This window comes from Leuciscus leuciscus, assembly GCF_965113295.1.
Source record: "Leuciscus leuciscus genome assembly, chromosome: 4".
In the NCBI taxonomy this organism is placed as follows: Eukaryota; Metazoa; Chordata; class Actinopteri; order Cypriniformes; family Leuciscidae; genus Leuciscus; species Leuciscus leuciscus.
Window position 1 is genome coordinate 27,920,395 of NC_138728.1, and position 6,000 is coordinate 27,926,394.

Sequence of the window (6,000 nt, forward strand, 5' to 3'; positions counted from 1 at the left end):
CGCGGGGGGCGGGGGAGCAGTCTCGGAGAAGACGGCGAGGGTGGTAGTGGCGCAATGGATAAGACACATGCCTTTGGTGTGAGAGACCCGGGTTCGAATCCACTGTGAGACACCAATGTGTCCCTGAGCAAGACACTTAACCCCTAGTTGCTCCAGAGGCGTGCGACCTCTGACATATATAGCAATTGTAAGTCGCTTTGGATAGAAGCGTCAGCTAAATGAATAAATGTAAATGTAAATGAGGGCATCCGCCGTCAGTGAGCGCGAGAGCTGCATGTTCCTCACCCAGGCAGGAAACGCAGATCACGTGGCGGTCCCCGTCGCTGAGTGTGGCTCTGCACGAGCCGCAGGAAGGCATCTTTAAAAAGACGCTAGCTCTTTTAGAAATGTGTGTCGCGGCGGCGACACACACACACAGAAATACAGTGTAATAAAAGAGAAGGATATAAGCGCCGGAAAGCGCAGCAGGAAGGCAGGAAGGCGGCGCGGCCAGCGACTTCAGTGACTCGTCCCGCTGAAGGTGCTCTCTCTCGACGGCGCGGCTTCTAATCCAGCTCCAGCGATGCGTGTGCTTCGCTTGAAGGATGAAAAATCAGATAATAGCTGCCTGCGAGCGATATTTATAGGCCTAGACCACGCCCATTTCGGCGGGACGTGACGCAGCGGGCGCGAAGTGCCCTGATTGGGTCTGACGTCACGCCAGGCCTCGCTCGATAGGCTGCTGCAGTTGCCGCAGAGCAGCCAATAGGCGCGCGAGCTGTCTCGCCTATGTCTGCATTGCTGCTGCAACGCGTTTTGCATTATTACAAAATTAAGGATAATTTTTGGCTTCAATATCTCGCGGAAAAGGATTTTCCCCTAGCGTAAGATATCTTACGCAGTACGAGAGACCTCTCGTAAGAGAACCAGACCGAGAGGATGAGTTGATCGAGATATTTAGGGAGGACATGAAGTTTCAGAGAGAGATACAGAGAGGAGATCACAGGAGAGCATGAACAGATTGTTTTCTCTTCTTGACAGATTGGTAGAGATAAACTTTTGGTTATGTGAATTAAAATTTGTAAATGAAACAATCGTATAGGCCTACATTACTTTTATGTAAGTTATATTTGTAAATGAAACAAAAAATAATTTCTGTGCTTTGTTTATTTTTGTAATGCAAGTTATAACTATAATACTAACTATAATTATAATATTTTTTTAAACAATATCTAATATCAAAATCTAATATCCATGTGAAAAAAGGCAGTTTTTCATAAAAAGTATAATATTTGCCTCTGAGATGAAGTGGAGTTGAATAACAATCTAAAGTACTTAAAATGTATATTTTAATTCAGAGTAAATGTATGTCGTTACATTCCACCACTGGTTACTTGGAAAATTAAACTAACAAAATGTATTGTCACATTAACAAATTGTTGCTAGCTGTGTCCCGGGAGTTGTTCAATGCAATGGGACGGTCTGGTTTTGTCGCCTAGCAACTGGTGACAACCATTGTGATGAGCGGCAGTAACATTTGTACTGGACTTTATATATAAAACTTTATATAAGTTATATATACATGAATAGTTATAACTGCCTAAAAACTAAATGGGGTTGAAAACCTATCTAAAAATGCTCACGGGTCAATTTATGTACATAATTCTAAAGTGTATAAACTAGCCTATGTAAAATTGCATACTGGTAACATATAAGTCAACATTTGAACCTATATTGAATTTATTATTATTTTTCATTTTAATCATTAGATACATTCGATTTTCGATTAAATTGAAACCCAAAACTTACATTTAAAAGTGTAATCTGGCAATTTCGTCTCCAGCGCGTAATAAATTCTGGGGTAGGCAAGGCTGCAAAGGATCCTTCTGATGTATCTTGCATTCACGGGAAAAGAAGGACACATTTGCAGGCTGTATTTTGAAGGAGCCTTCGAAGTACCCTTCGCATTAGGACAGCCTTCGTCGCGCCGGGGTGACGCAATCGGCTATACTTTCCACTTTAAACAAGTCTCGGTGCATCCTTCGAAGGCCGCGTCGGCCGTGCACTTCGAAGGACGTGGCCTTCAAAGGATGCAGCCCATGAATTGGGACACAGCTCTTATCTTACAGGTTTTTTTATTTATTTATTGGCCTTTTTGTGTTGGTGTCAATCTGACTCTCTACAGCAGAATGGTATTTTGCTCTTTGCACCACTTGAGGGCCTTCTCAAACTTGTCTGAAAATATAAAGTCAATGGTAAAACAATAAAAATTGAATCTTAATATACAATCAGATAATTAAATATATCAAATAATGATTAGTTCGGTGCTGGACTTTAATCCCCGCTTTTCTAAGCAGCCCTTATGGAACAGCCCTTCTGTACAAACTGTTTGTGTTCACATAGATCCGTTAGGGCTCTTAGTCCAAAAGCGCACATATTTGGAGAAATATTGATTTATTCTCACGTTTGCTAAATATTTTGTCATACAGAATATAATTTCTATTCATTTCCCACTGAATTATGCAACCTAAACAGCTGAAAGTGCGTTCAGAGCACGCTCTTTCTCTCTTCTTCCTGGTTTGCATCACTTATGACTCAAAGAGTGCTCATTAGAGGTCTAGAGCTGTCAATCATCTTATGTGACCATAGTTCCTGCCTTCTGGATAATGTTGTCCTGTACACTTCCTCATTCTGAGCTCTGTGAAAAACAAACATTTCTACACGTGAAACAAGAATGTAATAAACACACGATTACGATTGTATATGGTTTGTGTGTGATTTTCATGCGGTTGGTGCGATTTTCATATCAATAATGGATGTTTACATTATAAATGATAAGCAGGTGTAGCGATTAGCTGCATATAAAAGGCTATACATAATATATTTAATAATATATATTTGTATTAAACATAATATATTTCTAAAATCCATATTAGATCACGATCGGAAGTTAACACAAACACTCGATGGTGGTTTAAAGTGAGTTTTGAGTAAAATCATAATATGAATCTTTTAAATTGTGTTATGTAGCTTGATGCTAATTGTAGCTCTAATGCACCTGCCAAGGAGCTCTATTCCACAAACTAATTTGTTGAAAGAATTCACATAAGGTCCCAAGAATAAGCTATTTACCAATGTCTTTTTTTCATACTACAGAATCATCATGTCTGCCAGAGTCATACTGCAAGAAGAAATACGCAAGCTTTCCTTTTCCTCAGGAATACCTCAGACTGTATAGAGACTTTTGCAAATTAACAAGATTTTAGTTTGCAGTTCTAGGACCAAGATTTTAATGGTCCGTTTTTTACTCCCCTTGAAACTTACGAAAAAAAGGACAAAAGTCCCATCAAGGTGGTTCTTGTTAAACCAGTGATCACATTAACATTTCAGGATTCTTCAAATGATCAAGGAGTCCAGGAGAGCTTTAAAACCAGTTGCAGTTATTGAAAAATAACTGCAGTTATTGAGTTGCAGTTATTGAAAAATTAAATATAAGTATAAGTTGCATAATATAAATATAAATATAATATAAGTTGCAGTTATTGAAAAATGTTGGTTTCTGCGCCACTGCATCCAGGTATACCACAATTCTGTATTTTCCAGGGAGCACCTCCTCCCTTCGTTCTGAGCCTTGGCCAGCTCAGCTTGAGATACCTATCTTTTCCCTTGACACTGAGCTCATTCTACAAGCAGCAAATGGAGCTTACAGAAAGGATGGAACCTCACTTTGAAATCCTGCAGTAAAATTCAACATTCTGGCCAAACTAAGCAGTGTTTGACAGACACCTGGCTAAAACCAGATGATTACATTACTTTAAATGAGTTCACCCCCCAAGATTACTGTTATAAACATGAGCCTCGTCTAAATGGAAAAAGGTGAGGTGTTGCTGTAATTTATAGCAATATCTTCAGTATTATTCAGAGGTCTAGTTTCAAATATAATTCTTTAATTTCAAGTTATTTTCAAATCAGTCAATGACTCCAGATAGACTAGGCAGAATTTCTGAAAATGTGCTTATTTAAAGTGCTGGAGGCATTTTGTGATTATTTATATTGTACAACATTTCTAGGGGTATTAAGGGGTGCTGAATCCAAATATGCTGTATATGAAGCTCAAAAATGTCCCAAAATGCCTCAAAATTGAGAACTTCAAAATGGCCGCCACCACCAGGCTTAAATCTATTTTTCAGTATATCTTTTTGACTAAACAAGGTTCAAACATGAAATAAATGTGCTTTTGTAAGTTTTCCTACATGGGCAATTCAATGCCATATTCAGATTTGAGATGTAATGTGAAGAAACTGCTTAGATATTGCAAAAAATAGTTGTTTTTAACTATGAACTATTATTAACTAATTAATAATTAAGTTATTATTATTAATATTATCAGGCTACTTTTACTTAGTTTGTATTTTGTTTTGAGGTCAAATGTGTCAAATGTACTGTAATGCACTCCCCCTCCTTTGCCCTCCCCAATATCACCCCACCCCTCCCCCAAGCTTAGCCTTTCTCACACTTCTCAGAACAGCTGATCGGAAACATAGGACAGCTAACAGGTAAAGTCATGTCCAGTGTATATTTTCATAATGTGACATGTTTTCATAAACATCCCAAGGGGATCAATAACGTATCTATCTATCTATCTATCTATCTATCTATCTATCTATGTAGTTTAAATAATTGCAGTATATATTTTAGCATTTTTGATCACTAAAAGAAGCCTATTAGTGCGATTAGCTAGATGACATCAAAGTCAGTAAACTTAACACACTTGCTTTTACACTGACTGATTGGAGGAAAAACTTTACATTTATTTCATTTAAAGGTGCTCTAAGTGATGTTTGGGTGACGCCACTTCTTGTTGACGCTTAAAGTATTGTCAAATAAAACGGAGGCTAGCTAGACCCTCCCTCCTCCTCATCCGCACACTAACTCCCCAAACCCCACCCCAAATCCTTCTTGTCGGTTATTGGCTGGAACAGTTTGTTATGTTTCGTGGTGCGGCTGAGCCCAGTTTGTTTTTGTTGCTGTTTGTGGAGCCTGGGGTGTCTGCAGAGACCACGTTTTTTTACTGTGTGTTCAGGGGACAGGTAGCTACGGATAGTGAGGAGATGTTTGCTGTATGTGACAAAAAATGTTTTGGCCTAAAAAACGCGTGACATCGCTTAGAGCACCTTTAATTTATTTAAATGTAAATCTCGTTGGGTATTGTTCTACTTGAACCATTCAATCCCTTTTAGTAATCTTTCATGATTTTATTTTATTTTTTCTATTGAAAGGCCTCCCACGGCCCACCTACAATACCTCCTTAGCCCAAGTTACCAATAGATACCAAACGAAGTTCATCTGCATCCACCCCAACTCTGCAAAATGTTACTCTACGGAGCAAAATACCTCCAATAGATTGGAAGCAGTGTATCTTTTACCAACAAGATCAGAAAGAAAAACTACATCTCATACAATAAATGAAATTTCTCCACAAACGGCAACAAAAACAAACTGGGCTCAGCCGCACCATGAAAAATAACAAACTGTTCCAGCCAATAACCGACAAGAAGGATTTGGGGTGGGGTTTGGGGAGTTAGTGTGCGGATGAGGAGGAGGGAGGGTCTAGCTAGTCTCCGTTTTGTTTGGCAATAGTTCTTATTCGATCTACGTCATCAATGTTCGCGGCGGCCATGTTGTTGACATAGAAACCACAGCAACTGTCAATCTGTCAATTGACAAGCGAGGCAGCGTCGGTATTATCCATGGCATTATCGCTGTATTTGTTTTTTTAAACAGCGCGATGGTGTGTTATGTAATACACGGCTGTTCTAACAATAGCAATAAGAACCCCGGAGTTAGTTTTTATGCGATACCGACTGTCAGAAAACGTGAAGGGAAGGAAACAGAGGAGTTGAGCCAGCGCAGGAGAGACTTGTGGCTAGCTAGGATAAATATAGGCTAAACTTTCAGCTAACTCCCCACAGCAAAGTCTGTTCCCATCATTTTACCACATGTTAGGGGGGATTGGGGGAT

At 39.4% G+C, this 6,000-nt stretch overlaps 1 long non-coding RNA gene across 1 annotated transcript in view; it reads right to left on the minus strand.

The window, feature by feature from the left end:
* Nucleotides 1-5,536, minus strand: part of LOC309497719 — a 209,512-nt gene extending 203,976 nt beyond the window's left edge. The window contains exon 1 of the long non-coding RNA XR_014205679.1: nucleotides 4,907-5,536. This is a non-coding gene — a long non-coding RNA (uncharacterized lncRNA). The remainder of the gene's footprint in view (nucleotides 1-4,906) is intronic.
* Nucleotides 5,537-6,000: the final 464 nt, after the last annotated feature.